We start from the raw sequence: 17,133 nt of genomic DNA, 5'->3' as shown, positions 1-17,133 counted from the left end.
TTCCCTCTTTTTGCTTTGTAGTTGTCCTCATTTGTCAATTGATGTCTCTGGTTCCCTGTTTATAATCTTGTAGGCTTATTTATTTTGGATATTTCCATAGCTGGGTTGGTTTCTGGGTTATATCATCTGGTCAGTTGTTGTTGGCTGGTGTTACTTCTCTGTCCAAATGACTCCCTTTAGCATTTCTTGTAAGGTTGGTCTGGTTTTAACAAATTCCCTTAATGTCTGCTTATCTGGAAATGTGCTAATTTCACCATCATATTTGAGGGACTATTTTGCTGGGTACATAATTCTTGGTTGGAAATTCTTTTCTCTCAGGGTTTTACATATACCATCCCATTGTCTCATTGCCTGTATGGTTTCTACTGACAAATCCGAGCTTAGTCTTGTTGTTTGGTCCTTGTAGATAACTTTCTGTTTTTCCTGTGCTGCTGTCAGGATTCTTCCTTTGTCTTTGGTTTTGGTGAGTTCAGTGATGACGTATCTTTGTGATTTTCTTTTGGGGTCTAACCTGTTTGAGGTTCGTTGGACTTCTTGAATGGTTATATCATCATCTTTCATCATACCAGGAAAATTCTCTTCTGAAAATTCTTCAACAATTTTTTCCGTGGATTGAATTGTCCCTTCCTGTTCTGGAATTCTGACTCATGTAGGTTATTACTTTTGATGGTATCCCATATGAACCTTAGGCTTTCTTCATTTTGTTTTGATCTTTTTTCTGATTGTTCGCTTTTTAAAGAAGTTTTCAGGTATTTGCCTTCAGTCTCACTAATTCTGTTGTCCATTGATTCACTTTTACTCCTTTGCCCGTTCAATGTCTTACCTGTTTCTGAAACTTTACTATTAATCTTCTGGATTTCTATGTGTAGATTTTGTATCATTTCTTATTTTTCATATATTTTGTTCTCGTATTGTCTTTCAAAATTGTTCTAGGCTTTTCTGTGTGTTTTCCTCAATTTTGTCAGGGTTTTCCTTGATCTGTTATTCTCAATTCATTGAAGATACCTAAATATAATAATTTGAATTCTTTATCAGGGAACACCAATGCTCCTCTTCCCCAGAGAAGTGTTTTGAGCTGTATCCTGGTCCCCTGTTTCTCCTGCTTTATCTTGCTTCTTTTTGTGGACTGTGATGCTCTGTTGTCTCCGAGGGATTGTGATGTTTTTTTGTTTATATTTAATTGGTGATTTTATGTTAGAGGTACTTGCCCACAATTTTTGTTTTCTTTGTTTTTTTTTTGTATGTTGTCTACGTAAACAGTGTACTATGTTGTGCTCCTCTATTCACTAGTTGGCAGCACTTTTACACTCACCACCTGTGTCCTTTCCCATTATCAGCTCCCATATGGCACTGCCATCTTTGGCAAACAGAGCCTATTCTTAGTTCCCTGGAATCCGAATGAGAGTGCTGTCACTTTAAAATTCAAAATGGCCACTACTTGTAAAGATTCAAAATGGTTCAGCCCTCAGTCACTTTAAATACCCAAAATGGCCACCGCTTGTAAACAATGAAAATGTCTTTACCCTCCAGACCACCGAAAGTCCACAGCTCAGGTTGTCTCCCCTCTTGCTGTTTCCCTTCCTAGTCATAGGCCACCAGCGCAGTTGTCCTTGCAGCCTTTGGGGACCAGGGCTGATCTTTAGGTCAATTTTCAAGTCCCAACACCACTTGGAAATATTTAGGCTGTTGGTCTCCTCAGACTAGCTGACAGTCCACTGCTCCCACTCTCTCTGTACTCACTGTTTTCATTCAGGTTTTTCACTAGTTGATGCCTAATCCACTTCTGAATACTTCCTTTCAGAGCTCAGGGCTCCAGGACTACCTTCTGTGTCTCTGTCAGGTGGGTTCTCTTTTCTCTGTTGAAGAGAGTCTGCATAGCTTCTGTGTGTAGCCTGTTCCTCCATCTTACAGGAAGTCCTGGCTGGCATTGGTCACTACTACTGAAGAGACAGGAAGACAGAAAAGGGGTGAGAGATGAGTTTTCTTTCATGCCTTTTCTTTTCTGAGTCAAACGACGAGGGAAAACAGAGGAGCCCATCATATGACCACCATTTCTCTATCGGTGTTTGGTCCTTCAATGGAGATAGAGAAAGCCATCCCCTAGTGCCTGAGCTCTGAATTTGGACTCCTAGCCTCCCATCTATGAGAAAATGCTTTACCTGAGCCAATTCCCTCAGCCACCTTCTGCAGAGCAGCTGGTGGGTTTGTCTCACTGACCCTTAACTAGTGCACCATCAGGGCTCCGCATTGTAAGACTAACTTAATAAAATGGACAGAAGGTATTTCCTCTTTTCCTATTTTCTGGGAGATTGTGTGCAGTTTGGGTTGATTTTCTAAACATTTTCTGGAAGTTTTCAAGTAAGCTATCTGAACCAGGAGATTCTTTCTTTCTTTCTTTCTTTTTTAAAGGGTTTGAGTTTTGAAATTACTAAGTCAATTTCTTTAACATAATAGTGCTATTCATAACACATACTTCATATTGGGAGAGTAGCAGTAGGTTTTTCTGTTTTGGGGAATAGTTCCATTTCATCTAAATTGTCTAATTTATGTGTATGGTATTCTTCATATTATTTCCTTATTATTCTTTTGTAGCCCATGGAGTTTATAGTGATATGTCCTGTTTCATTCCTGATATTGAACACTTTCTTTTCTTCCTGTTTTTTCCTTTTCTTTTTTCATCAGTCTTACTAGAGATTGATCAATTTTAAACATGTTTTCCAAAAGACCAGTTGATTGTTTGATTGATTTTTTTCCTGTTTGTTTTCAATTTCATTCATTTCTGCTCTTATTTTCACTATTTCCTTTCTTCTGCTTGATTTAGGTTTATTTTGCTCTTCTTTTTGTAGGTTTGTCCCAGACTGGGTTCTGAAATAATGACTAGAAGGTCAGCTGTAGCTCAGAGAGAAATGTAATAAGAGGATAGTAACCTTGCAAGGTGGAGACATGTGGTACCAGAGGCAATGCCATGTGTGTCTCCCCGAGCCTTACAGGCTAAGGGTTTTTATAGTAGATTTTAAGGCCATGGTGTATATTATTTCAAAAGACCTTGTGCAGGCAGGCATTCATATAAACCTGACCCTTTTGTGAAGATTAGGAAAAAGAAGAAGGTTGTGATAAAATCCTAACATAGATCTCAGCTTCCTTCAGGCTAGGTGCATGTGCAATCTGCTGTTTGCCCTTGGTTGGAGTCTTGGTCTCATCTTGGATTGGACATCTTACTTTATCAGTTGTGAAAGGAGGGCAGGGGTGTGCAGCCTCCAAAACTGATTAACATTGGCCACAGATAGTGAGTTAGAACACAGCCCAAGAATGGCCTGTTATCAGGAAATGCCATTTAAGTAGTAAATTTATATTTGCATTATTTCTTTTGCAGTGTTTGTTCCTTAGTCTCATGATCTAAGGAATGCAATTGTCCTGTCCTGAGACAGAACTCAGGGTAGAACACATATTCATCACCCAGAAATTCTAATCTGTCTATAGTATTACAGGTTCTTCAAGTGAGATTTTAGATAATTTATTCGAGACTTTTTCTTTACTAATGCATGCATTTTGTGTGATAAATTTCTTCCTGAGGACTGTGTTAGTGTGTCTCACAAATTTTTACATGTTGTAGTTTCATTCTGTATCCTTGAGACTTCTTCTTCTACTCATAAGTTATTTAAAAGTGTGGTGCTTAGTTTCCAATTGGAACATCTTTTATCTCTCTGAGATTGATACTGATTTTGATTCCATTGTGGTCAGAGAACTCACTTTCGATTGTTTTAAATTTGTTGAGGTTTGATTGATGGCCCAGGTGACATGCTCTCTCTTGGTACATATTCCATGGGGACTTGAGAGGAATATGTATTTTTCTCTTGTCTGTTGAAGTGTTTATACAAATGCTGATTAGGGCTGTTTGATCGTCAAGTTTTAGGTTTGCTTTTTTTTTTTTCTCAACATATTACTGTGATTCTGATGCAAATTTGCATAATATATAGATTTTCTATTCAATAATTCATACATATTTTGATTCAAGACATTGATTACAATACCCACAACTTCACAACACTCTTTTCACTTCCTCCTTTTATTTCCAATTTCCACTTGTCCTTTTTTCTTATCCCTTTTTGCCTTCTGAGTCAAATACATGTCAAATACTGATTTTTGATCTTCTATGGTTGGTTATTCTAAGGAGTATTAGAATTCCCTGGTGTTATTGTTCACCTTATAGGCCTGTCTATTGTTTGGCTAAAAGTTGAGCCACGAGGGTGAGTTCAATTCAGGGTTTGAAAGGAGTCTAAGGGCTACAGTCTCAGGGGTTTCACGAGTCTTCTATCAGACCAGTAATACTGGTCATTGTTATGATCATGAATTTTGTTCCACATTTTTCTACCACTCTACCCAGGATGTCTCATTGGGAAAGATTTCAGAGCAGTCAGCAGTGATAGCTGGGCACCATCTAGTTGTTCTGGTTTCAAGGTCAGGGGGCCTGGGGTTCATGTAACCTACTAGACCTTTGGACGAATTGTTTCCATGAATCTGTTCTTTCCTTCACTCTTCTTTGCTCTGCACAAGTTGTGGCGAGTAGTTGCACTTTAGAGGGGGCATCACAGACTTGAAGACCTCAGTCACTACTCACCAAGTAGGATGTAGAGCATTGTCTTTGTGGACTATGTTATGCCATTGACTTTAATGTCCCCCAAGACTATGGTCCTCAGCCCCCCGGTGCAGAGACTCCCTATGGAGTTTTTTAGTCCTTCTATGTCTTTGCTGATTTTCTGTTTATTTGTTTTATCAATTACTTAGAGACAAGTGTTGAAGTCTCCAATTATATTTTTTGGTTTTTTTTTTAATCCTTTCAGTTCAATCTGCATTTTCTTCATAAATTTTATAACTCTGTTGTTTCATGCATACAAATTTAAGACTGCCATACAGGTAGTCCACTTCCTAGGTTTTATCTGAGTTACAATGAACTAGGATTAAGGATTTTTTGTTTTGTTTAGTTCTGTTTTTACATCTTATCATTAGTAAACAAATGAATGCATCATTGTAGGTACTTGTTTGTGGCAAGAAATTTGGAAAAGAGCTACCTGGTCAAGAGATGCATATTTGTACCCATGTCATATAAATATGATCCAAAAGAATGTGGAAATTGTGAAACTCTATCATTAATATCACCCACAAGTAAAATTTTATTGAAAATAATTTAAAAACAGTTGTAGCAGTATATTGACAAGGAACTGCCAGAAATTGAAGCCAGATTAGAAGAGGACATGGAACTATGGATACCATTGCTGATGTCCGATAGGCCTTGGCTGAAAGCAAAGAATATCAGAAAGATGTTTACTTGTGTTTTATTGACTATGCAAAGGCATTCAATTGTATGGAACATAATAAATTATGGATAAAGTTGTCAAAATGGAAATCAAACAGAACAATGGGATATTGCAATGGTTTAAAATCAGGAAAGGTGTGTAACAGGGTTGTATCCTTTCACCATAGTTATTCATTCAGTATCCTGAACAAATAATCCTAAAGGATGGACTACATGAAGACAAATGTGGCATCAGGGTTGGAGGCAGACTCATTAACCACCTGCGATATATAGCCAACACAACCTCACTTGCTGGAAGTGAAGATGACTTGAAGCATTTATTGATGAAGATCAAAGACTACACTTCAGTGTGGATTATACTTCAACATAAAGAAAACAAAATCGTCACTACTGGACCAATAAGCAACATCACAGTAAATGGAGCAAAGATTGACTTTGTCAGGGATTTCATTTTCCTTCAATCCACAATTAACATCCGTGGATGTAGCAGTCAAGAAATCAAACATCATATTGCACCAGGCAAGTCTGCTTCAAAAGATCACTTTAAAGTGTTAAATAGAAAAGATGTCACTTTGAAGACTAAGTTGTGCCTGACCCAAGCTATGGTATTTTCAATAGCCTTATATGCCTGTAATGGCTACACAAATGAATACAGAAGACCAAAGAATTAATGCATTTGAATTGTGGTATCAGAGATCAATACTGAAAATCCCATGGACTGCCAGAAGAATGAATAAACTTGTCTTGGAAGAAGTACAGCTGGAATACTTAGAAGCAAGAACGGCCACACCTCATCTCACCTACTTTGGTCATGTTGTCAGAAAGGACCAGTCCCTGGAGATGGATGTCATGCTTAGTAAAGTAGAGAGTCAGCACAAAAAGGGAAGACCTTCAAAGAAATGGATTGACCCAGTGGCTGCAACAGTGGGCTCAAGCATAGCAGGATTGTAGGGACGACACAGGACTGGGCAGTGTTTCATCCGTAGTGCAGAGGGTGGCTATGAGTCAGCGTTGACTTGATGGCACCTAACAACAACATTGTTAGTAATATGCATGAATGCAATGTTGCAGTGCATAATTTACTGATATCATCATATTTGTAGTTTATATGTAATATTTCCAATCCCCAAAGACAAATTTCACATTCATGAAGACACTGATAATAAAAGGCAATCATAAAGAAATTTTGAAAAAAAAAAAAAAATCATCAACCTAGCCAGTTTGACTCTGTCCCTCTCTGTTTCTGTTAATTTTTTGTTCTCAAGTTTACTTTAACTGATGTAAGTATAACCACTGCTCTTTTCTTCTGATTAATGTTCATGTGATACATATTTAATAAATTCTCCCTAATTTCTACCTGAGTATATAATTTAAATGATTTTTTGTCAATAAAATATTGTTGTGCCATGTTTGCTAATACACTTTGCAAATCTGCATTTTAATTGTTATACTTAGACCATTTACATTCAAGATAATCATCAACTATTCCCAAGAGCAAGTGTGGTGTTTAATTTTTTGTTTTCTGTTTGTTCTTTCTTCTTTTTATTTCTGTTTTCTTTTTCCTTGTCTTTCTATGGGTTGTGTGAGTTTTTTTAAGTTACAGAGCTTCTCTCTTTGTATAGATATTTAAAGGAGCTATGGAGGTGCAGTGCCTAAGGCATTTGTCTGCTAAGCAAAAGATTAGTGGTTGAAACCCAATCTACTTCTGTAAAGATTTACTGCCTGAGAAACAAAATACAGGTTGCTATAAGTGAAAATCAATTTGATGACAGTGAGTTTAGTCTTTTGGTTTTATTGTATAGATTTTTAAGTGATATATATGTAGTATGTATGTATGTATAAGGGAGCTCTCTGGTGGCATAGTGTGTAAGGCATTTGACTGCTAACCAGAAGGCTGGTGGTTCAAACCTACCAGCCACTCCTCAGAAGGAAGGTTGGGTAATTTACTTCCATAGTGATACCACCTCAGAAACCCAAAGAGTTAGATCTGACTCGATGTCAGTGAGGCAGGGATGTATGTATGTATGTATATATGTATGTATGTCCAGAGCTCTGATGGCCAGTGCCTAGGGCATTTGACTGTTAACCAGAAGGCTGGCATTCCAAACCCACCAGCCACTCCTAGGAAGGAAGGCTAGCCTATCAACTTCCTTAGATATCACCTCAGAAACCCAAGGAGGGGTCTCTATGAGTCAGAACCGGCTCCACAGTAGAGAGTTTGTATGTTGTTGTTATGTGCCCTCGAGTTGGACCCTACTCATAGCCACCCCTCGTTGGGTTTTCTAGGTGGTATCACTATGGAAGTAGATTGCCCAACCTCCCTTCCGAGGAGGGGCTGCTGGGTTTGAACTGCCAGCCTTCTGGTTTGCAGTCAAGTACCTTAGGCATTATGCTACCAGAGCTCCCTGAGTTTGTATGTATATGTATATATTTATTTCTTTATTTATTGCATTCTACTGGTGTCATTATTTTACCAATTCAAGTTAAATTAAAAAAAAAAAACTTACCTCCTTTTTTACCCTATTATCCTATCTCATTTATAATTGTTTGAACTACTTCCTCTACATTCATTTAGAATCACATTAGAGAGTGTTACATTTTTTGCTTCAACCAACAAACATAACTGAGGAAAATCAATAGAAGAAAGGTTCATGGTTCATTGTATTCACACATATTTTTGCCCTGCTGTTTTCTTCTTCTTGATATTCCAAGGTTTATTCTTTTATTATTTCCTTTCTTTCTGAAGATCTTAATGTGGCCACTCGTTAAGCATAGTTCTGCAAGTGGAAAATTCTCCTTGTTTCTCTTTTTCTGAGAAGGTCTTGGTTTCTCCTTCATTCCAAAAGATTACATTTTTTTTCCTGAAATGTCAATTCTTTTTTTCAGCACTTGAAAAATGTGTCTCTTCATTCTGTCCTGCATGGTTTCTGATGAAATATCCACTGTCATTCAAATTGTGTTTTCCCATACAGGTAAGATGTCATTGCTTTCACTGCTTTCAAAATCTTTTTTTCTTTTTCTTTTTCTTTGCTTTATAGTTCATAAATTTTCATTGACTTCTCTCCCCCATTCAACAGAGGAGCCTATCCTCCAAAACCATGTAAAAATCCAAATCTCCAGGTTAGTGGTCTATAGAGTTTCAGACTTGGGTGTTCCAATGTTTAGAAAGGAATTTCACAGGCTGTCTCTGAGGCAAATTCATCATGTAAAAATTCCACGTCTGTAGTGTAGTGCATTTGACTGCTAACCAGAAGGTTGGTGGTTCAAACCCACCAACCACTCCTTGGAAGGAAGATTGGGCAATCTACTTCCATAGTGATACTGCGTTGGAAACCCGAGGAGGGGTCACTACGTTAGTGAGTATGGGGTTTTTGGGTTTTTTTTTTAACACAAAAAGTCAGTAAAGTGTTAATAAATGTACATGGAGAACTATACAAACCTCTTTCTGTGCTCTGTGAAAGGCATTACATCCTTACTAGCTCTCCAATTCCAAAATATCCCTAAATCCTGACTTTATCTTATTCCTTGTTACCACATCTTTAATCATCCATATCTTTTTCCTCTGAATTACTGAAAGGTTTGTCTATCTACCTAAAGTGTGAAAAGACAGCACTTGACTATGCTAACTCATACCATTTCTTTTTCCATTCTCTTGGTTCACTTCAGATTCCTGTAGGGCAGAGAGCAGAAAGAGAAGAGTCAAGAAGCTGACCTTCTAAGAGCAAAAAATAGAGTAAAATAAAAGAGCAACAAATAGAGTAAAATGTTGTTATTGTTATGTACCCTCAAGTCAGACCCGACTCATAGTGACCTATAGTGACCCCTCCTTGGGTTGCCCAGGCAATATCACTACAGAAGATGATTGCCCAACCTTCCTTATGAGGAGTGGCTGGTGGGTTTGAACCATCAGCCTTCTGGTTAGCAGTCAAGTGCCTTAGGCACTACGCCACCAGAGCTCTAATTGTTGTTGTTGTTGTTGTTTGTTTGCCATGGAGTCAGCCCCGACTCATAAAAATAGGTTCAGATGGGGACATCAGAAATAAAGACTTAAAATCACAAGACTTGTCAAGAAAGAAAGCCTTCTGGGGCTAGCAGTGTGGTGTGGAACACAGCAGTGCTTCCTCTGGGGGACACAGCTCTGGTTCTGAAAATCTAAAGAGATACAAAACAAAAAGAGAAGGAATGGAAGCACTCCAAAAGGTTATAGCATTTCTTTCAAACAATTCTTGGCAGTGAGAATTTAAGGAAAAAAATTTGATAGTATGGAATATAAAAGCAATTTACCAAAAATTGGTAAATTTGATAGACCATTAGAGTGCTAATAGGAGAGCCATAATCAGAGTAAAATAGAAGAGCAGGTAATCAGAGTAAAATGGAAAAAAGCACCTGAAAGGGGACTTGAACCCAGGACCCTCAGAATAAAAGTCTCATGGTCTACCAACTGAGCTATGCAAGCCTTTTTTCTTGCTGTTATTCAGAGGTTTGTCAAAGTTCCATTTTTTGGTAAATTGCTTTTATATTCCATATTATCAAATTTTTTTTCCTTAAATTCTCATTGCCAAGAATTGTTTGAAAGAAATGCTATAACCTTTTGGAGTGTTTCCATTCCTTCTCTCTTTGTTTTGTATCTCTTTAGATTTTCAGAACCAGAGCTGTGTTCCCCAGAGGAAGCACTGCTGTGTTCCACACCACACTGCTAGCCTCAGAAGTCTTTCTTTCTTGACAAGTCTTGTGATTTTAAGTCTTTATTTCTGATGTCCCCATTTGAACCTATTTTTTCAAAGCAAAACTCACACTACTCTTCTGCTATCCCTCTGCATTGTTTGACACATCTTTCTTACATCTTTGGGAGGCAGAGGAGAAGAGTTGAAGGAGAAAATTTCAAGACCTATGAGAACATAATGATGGTGGGCAAGCAAGGGCACCTGGGTTTAATGTTGTGCATCTCTGTGCTTGCTTTTCTTCATGATGCAACTTCTGTACTCTGTGTGAGACAATCCTCTTTCTTTTCATTTTCTTTCTCTTCCTTATGTTTCCAACTCCTCTCTTTCTCTCTCTTTTCTAGGTTACTAATGGGGACATTCCCAGTCATGGTCACTTCATGTGTTGACCTTATTTTAATAGCATCATTTAAAAAAAACTCTGCGGCATAGAGGGTAATAATTGTTTGCCATTCTTTTTGTCTTAAATGAAGACAAAGCATTGTGTAAAACATGTATTTGAATCAGTTCTCTCCTTTTTCTCCAACATATATGTTACTCCTTTCAAAATATGTTAGATTTATTTGTTTCTATTTGTATTCAATTTTAGAGTATTTGCATACACACTTGTTAGTTTTATTTACTTTATCACCTAGTAAAACAGGAATACGTTTCTAAGAGTCAACAGAATACAGAGAGCTACACTCAAAGAAGTTACAATTAGGCTCTAGGAAATCTATCTGCTGTAGACCATCGACCAGGCACTGTCCATTCTTTCTAGTAGTAAAGTATCCTTCTTGTGGTATGTCTTTGTCCGAGAGAGTGCCATGTAGGGAGTTGGGAACATCAGAAATGAACATGAAGAGATCTTATCTTGATGAAATATTCCCCAGGACTCAGGAAACAGTCATGGAGATGCCTCTGTAAAATAATATCATTTGGGGATGTAGTTTAGTGGTTCTACTACTGCCTGTGCTTATCATGCATGAGGTTCTGGGTTCAATCCCAGTGTCTCCATATAACTTTCCTCACAATGCCCACCCACAGATTTTCTTAACTCTCAGAAAATCAGTTCTTTTTTAAGTTGTTTTGGCCTTGTATTTCTTTAATAATTAACTCATTGGGACATGGATGCTCACTTCAAATTACCTGTTGTCATTTCTCTGATCCACGCCATATCTCCAATCACTCAACAGTCACTGGTACATGGGGCAGCGTCTACAAACCTGAAGATTCTGCAAGCCTTAAAAAGTTTCACCTCTTAAGGTGCAGAGCTGAAATCGACAAGGATGGGATTTGAACCCATGCGTGCAGAGCACAATGGATTAGCAGTCCATCGCCTTAACCACTCGGCCACCTTGTCCCACAAAAGATTTGGGGGAAAATTGAATTTTAAGAGACTAGAGAGTGCTTGGGAAACCAAAGTTCCTTATCTGGGATAGACAACAGCAGGATTCTCAAATAATGTCAGGTAAAAAAGAATTCTTTCCTACCAAAGATGAGCCACTTCCTTGTCTTGTCTCTTCTGGCATGTTCTACAATGTTGAGAAGTAGATATTCAACCCAGGCTTGGGCTGGAGAGGCCAAGACTCACTGCTTTATCTTGTCTACCTCTCATTCACTGACATAGATATGTTACAGATAAAAGCCATCACATGCATAATAACTTCTTTGCCTATTTATCCTGAACTCAGTCTCTGAGTGTGGTTGGGAAAGTGGGACCTCTTGAAGATGATGCCAGAAAAAAAAATTGGAGCACTAATTCTGCACACTCAAGAGTCAAAAGAGGAGAGCACAGACAATTTAGCGCAAAGACCTTTGGTAAGGTCTTCATTGTTTCAGGAGAGTTGTCACATCCTTGTGGAACGATTCTGCATTTCCCTACAAATATTTTCAATTACTGATGCTGAGAAAAGTACTCCATGAGAATTTGGTCCTACAATCCAGAATATGAACTAAAAGGGATTTTGTATTTTGACCTAATCCAGGAGAAAATCTTCTAGAGGAATTCTATAGAAGGAGTCTTAAAGGCAAAGTAAAAGTTTTCTCTATAGGAAAGGAGGGATGGGTTATGGTGAGAGAAGTGAGAAGCCAAGAGACCTGGAGGCCTTTCAGAAGGCATGGTCCCCTTTTCTCTTATTTCCAAAAACTGTAACTATCCACCTTCCATTAGTCTGTCATATGCCACCCCTAAGCCAATTCTGAGGTCACCTACATGACTTGGGAGGGACTTAGCTATGTTGCCTCCACACCTGTCCTTAAACTGAGGAGAAGGTGGCTGAGTAGCGTTATTACTGATTGTGAGGAACCTCTGACCCTTTGTGGTTACAGTTCCCCTCCTGAGACTCCTTTTAAGCTAAGAGCAGGATGGAAAGAGTAGAGGAACCAGATAGAATTTCTTGAGGAAAAAGTTGGGTTTCAATAGGTTTCATGTAAGAGTTAGAAATACTTGGAACAAACAGGAACTTTCTTTTTTATTCTTTCCACTTCAAGAAAACTTAGTCAATTTCCCCATTCGTGGTGGTGCTCAATTTCAAAGCTGCCAGCCACCTGCTTCTATTCTTTATACTGCTCCCACCACATGCACAGAAATCCTTAAATCCCTGCAGCTCCCACTGAAGCCACTAATACTAATGACGTGTGAACTGCAAGCAAACTTCCACCTTGCTAACACCCTCCACAGTAGTCAGCCTGCCTGTTCACTCTGCCATGGAAAGAGCAGCAAGACGCTCGCAAAGGTGCAGTAGACAGCCTTAGGGGAAACGACCAGCATCTTCTGGGAGAACGCTGCTCCCAATAGGAAAAGGGGCCCCTCTCTTCCCGCAAACCCAGAAGAAGCACCAGAAAGAATGAGGCTTACACTTACCCTACCACCCACTCATCCAAAACCTAATCACTTTGAGGATACGTTTCCTTGCCCTCTTCCTCTCTCCTTTTTCTCCTCTTGCTGCATTTCACCCAAAGCCACCTCTTTCCTCCATCAACTAGAGATATGCCCCCCACCTCCCTCCTGTGCACTCCAGAGTGACTTTTTCACAGTAATTCGGGGGACTCTTAATGGCATTTATGCCGGTTTTAAACTCCTCATTGAGATTCATGGGTAATTGATGTCTCTATTTCCCTATCATTTGATAATTTCTTCCCTTCTCCATGGGTCCAGTTCAGCTTCCCTGTAGCTTGGGCTGAAACTCCAACTGTGGAACTGCGCCCTAAGAGAAATGGAAGGGAGGTGATTTTTTCCCCTCTAAACTGGGAAGACTTGGACCTCACACAGAGGAGAAAAATTTGTAAGAGAACCTGAATTTTTTTTTTTTTTTTAGAAAATACTTCAAAACTTATATCTGAATTGACTGTTGCACCAAAATGTAGATAAGGCCGAGCCTGGACTGTTTGCTCACAGAAGACTGAGGTTTGAATACTTGTCCAGACACATGGAGGGCTTTTATGACTATTTATGTCTATTAATGAACTTTCACTCCAAAGGTGGTTTTCACCTGCTTTCACTTCCTCATTCATTCCAGACAGGGTGAATCTGAAAGAAGACCTTTCATGTAAAGGAGCCTTCATTTTCCATTTATTTCCTTTCTCTTCTTTATTTTCAGTCAGAAAATAGAGTCTGGTTACCTAGTGCCACTATGACAAGAATATACCACAAATGGAATGGCTTTAAGAAACAGGAGTTTATTCTTAAAATTTGGAGGGTTTCAGTCCAAGTTCAAAGTTCCAGGCTCTAGTGGCTGGGTGTAAGACTCTCAACCTTGGCTTGCAACTCAGCCTCCTGTTCCTGGCCCACTGAAGCTGGAAGCTTTTCTTCACTCAGCTGCTGGTTGCTGAGGCTGACAAACCCAAGGCTGACAAATAAAAAGGCACAGTCTTGATGTGACCAAACCACACAGCAGGCCATTGATTCCAGTCCATTGAAAGTCCCAAGATCACCAGAATATGGCAGGCTGCTGAACAATGTCATGTCTACATGCAGGGTTCAAGCGTACCATTAGCTAGAGACCATTCCCACAGCTGTTACTTATATGTGAGAAGCAGACCACATATCCAAAGCAGCTACTCACCTGCTTCAATAGATTCCACTATGGAGCTAATTACTAATCTCACTCTGGGGAATAACCACATTCAGCTGCCCAGCCACTCAACAAGGCCCAGCCAAGTAGACACATAAACTTAACCACCACACAGACCAAGACCTATTTTCAGACTACTACTCCCTGGCACATACACTGGTTGTTTTCACACTTCTCTAGCCCTCTAAGCTTTGTTCCTCACGTGGAAATTAGAATTATAAACACATAATATTTTCCTTCCCTGTTTAGCTAATGGAGTCTATAGGTGGTGCAAACGGTAACATTTTGTGCTGATAGCCAAAGGGTTGTAGGTTTAAGTCCCAGAGACCTTGGGAAGAAAGGCTGGGCCATCTACATTCTAAAAAAAAAAAAAATCAGGTAGTGAAATCCCTGTGGAGCACAATTGTACGTTGACGCACATAGGGTCACCGCTCCTGAGAATGAACTCAACAGCAACTGTTTTTGTTCATTTTATTATACTTAATAATAGGTAAATATAAATATAGAAAGCAAGATTAAGATTAATATATTCTAAAATAAAAACTGTCAAGATGATGAAAAGCTTCTGAAGCATGGACAGGTCACATGCAGTTGTTGTGGTCACCAATTTTGCAGAGCTCAATTTGAACAACAGTAATGAAGAGCTAAAGAACTCTGGTGGTGCATTGGTGAAAGCATTGGGCTGCTTATCAACATGCCAACATGGGGTGAGGGAGTAAATAATATCGAATAAACTAAATATTTTAAAACACACGAGCCTTGCAAATAAAACATTTTAATTGATAATTTGAAGGTATAACTAAAAATTATGCTCTCAGGGTGCTGGAATAGCTCAGTTGGGAGAGCGTTAGACTGAAGATCTAAAGGTCCCTGGTTCAATCCCGGGTTCTGGCAGCCTATAATGGTTTTGCATATTTATTGTCTTTTACTTTACAGTTGTATTGCAAGACTTTCTGTTCTGCAGAAAAACCCAGCTTTTATTGTCTGACACTGTGGCTATGAGGGTTCCACGCATGCAGCGGAATAGACACAGTTTTGCAGAAACCTTGACACTGGGAACCTCCAAGAGAGCAGAAGGAAGTTTCATTGGTGGTAGCAGGGAGCGATGGTGAATGCAGAGGAGGGATGTGCCTGAAGTTTTTGCCTTGAGCCTTTTTGGTGGCTTAGTGCTTAAGACATTTGACTACTAACCAGAAGGCTGGTGGTTCAAACCCACCAGTCACTCCTCGGAAGGAAGGCTGGCAATCTACTTCGGAAACCCAAGAAGGGGTCGCTGGGAGTCGGAACCGAATAGACAGCACTGTTTGATTTTTTTTTTTTTTTTTTTTTTGGTGTTTTGGAGGGGAGTGCTTACAATGAGGAGTTCTGGGGCACAGTGGTGAAAGCGTTGGGCTGCTCACCTGAAGATCACCATTTCAAATCCATTAGGGTAAGTCGCTCTGGTGCCTCAGAGCCTAACCCACTGGCCTGCTAAGCAGAAGGTTGGCGGGTCAAGCTTACCAGTCACTCTGCTGAAGGAAGATGAGGGGATCTACTTCCGCCTCAGGAACCCAAAGGGACTAGCTATGAGGCAGAATCGACTCAAGGGCAGTGACTTTGATTTGGTTTAGGGGGAGAAAGACGAGGCAATCAGTTTTCTTAAAGTTTTGCAGCCATGGAAACCCTATGTGGGAGTTCCCCTCTGTCCCACAGGGTCGCTGGAAGCTGGAATCCATGAAACGTCATTGACTTGGTTTTAGTTTGGTCCTTACGGTGCAAGGAAAATCACAGAAAGAAGTGGTAGAGGGAAAAAAGCCCGGATTATTTACTGTGCAGTAACTCTGGTTTAGGATGAAATGTCCTAGGTGCAGAAACGGTATTTGGTCTAGGAACCCCTTACATATTTCCTGGTGTAGCAGCGCAAACCAATATAGCTTAGAGGTTTGAGAAATAGTGGGATTTGAAACCGCGGATTTTCTCTCTGGCCAATTCTCTAGCTGAAGACCCCTTAGAAATATGGCTAATATTCCAAGGAGGATCCTCATGACATCTTTGTCAGGAGAGAGGTGTGCCTCAATGAGAGGGTGTCCTTTCTTTGAGAGGCTACCTAACCACACACACATGTCTGCTTTTACACTTGCCAACATTTCCCTACTTTTTTCGTTTTAAAAACACTTCTTTAGTACTCATAGAAAGAAACATTAGTCAATGGATTGTCTTCAAGTGTTTCCCCATTTCTCCCCCAAATCAAGAAACTTGCCGTCAGATGAATGTGGGGAATAATCCTTTGTTTCATTCATCAGCGTCACTGAGGAGCAGGCTAGAAAAAGAAGGACCGAACGAAGATAAAAAGAACAGGCTCAGTCATTTCATTCGGGATTCCCTTCTTTTTCTGAGCAGCGTCTGCAGCGGGGAAGAGCTGGAGGTGACCAATCAGAAACCGTCTTCCTGCTGAACCTGTTCTGACACTTTCACACCCTCCTTCATCTCTTCTATCAAACCATCCACTGTCTCCAAAATTTGGATGGCAGTTTTCAGACATGAATGGCAATGGAGTCCACAGAATATTGGGTGAGGGAGCAGATAATTTCAAATAAATATTTAAAAATACACGAGCCTTTAAATAAAAATTGTAATTGGTATTTTGAAGGTATGACTAAAAGTAATATCCTTAAGTCACTGAAATGCCTCAGCTGGGAGAGCGTTAGCCTGAAAATCTAAAGGTCCCTGGTTCAATTCCGGGTTTCAACAGCATGTGATTGTTTTGCATATTTATTACCTTCAAGATTGGGCAATGTACTTCCACAGCGATACCAAAAACCCGAACTCACTGCCGTTGAGTCGGATTCGACTCATAACTACCCCTCCTTGGGTTTCCAAGGCAGTATCATTACAGAAGTAGATTGCCCAACCTTCCGCCGGTGGAGTGGCTGTGGGTTCTGAACCACCAGCCTTCTGGTTAGCAGCCAAATGCCTTATGCATTATGCTACCAGAGTGCCTCTGAAAACCAAGAAGGGGTCACTAGGAGTGGGATTCGACTCCAGGGCAGGTTTTTTTGTTTTT

The 17,133-nt window shown here is 39.7% G+C and overlaps 3 non-coding genes across 3 annotated transcripts; 2 read left to right on the top strand and 1 right to left on the bottom strand.

Moving 5' to 3' along the window:
* Positions 1 to 11,295: 11,295 nt before the first annotated feature.
* Positions 11,296 to 11,377, bottom strand: TRNAS-GCU. The gene has a single exon. It is a non-coding gene; the product is annotated as a tRNA-Ser (tRNA).
* Positions 11,378 to 14,911: 3,534 nt separating this feature from the next.
* Positions 14,912 to 14,984, top strand: TRNAF-GAA. Its single transcript has one exon. It is a non-coding gene; the product is annotated as a tRNA-Phe (tRNA).
* A 1,763-nt stretch (positions 14,985 to 16,747) lies between these two features.
* On the top strand, positions 16,748 to 16,820 carry TRNAF-GAA. The gene has a single exon. It is a non-coding gene; the product is annotated as a tRNA-Phe (tRNA).
* The last annotated feature ends 313 nt before the right edge of the window (positions 16,821 to 17,133 follow it).

This window comes from Orycteropus afer, unplaced genomic scaffold (genome assembly GCF_000298275.1).
Source record: "Orycteropus afer afer isolate SDZICR_OR568_19922 unplaced genomic scaffold, OryAfe1.0 scaffold01358, whole genome shotgun sequence".
Classification (NCBI taxonomy): Eukaryota; Metazoa; Chordata; class Mammalia; order Tubulidentata; family Orycteropodidae; genus Orycteropus; species Orycteropus afer.
The sequence above is the reverse complement of the archived record's forward strand: the minus strand, read 5'-3'. Positions and strand labels throughout refer to the sequence as shown.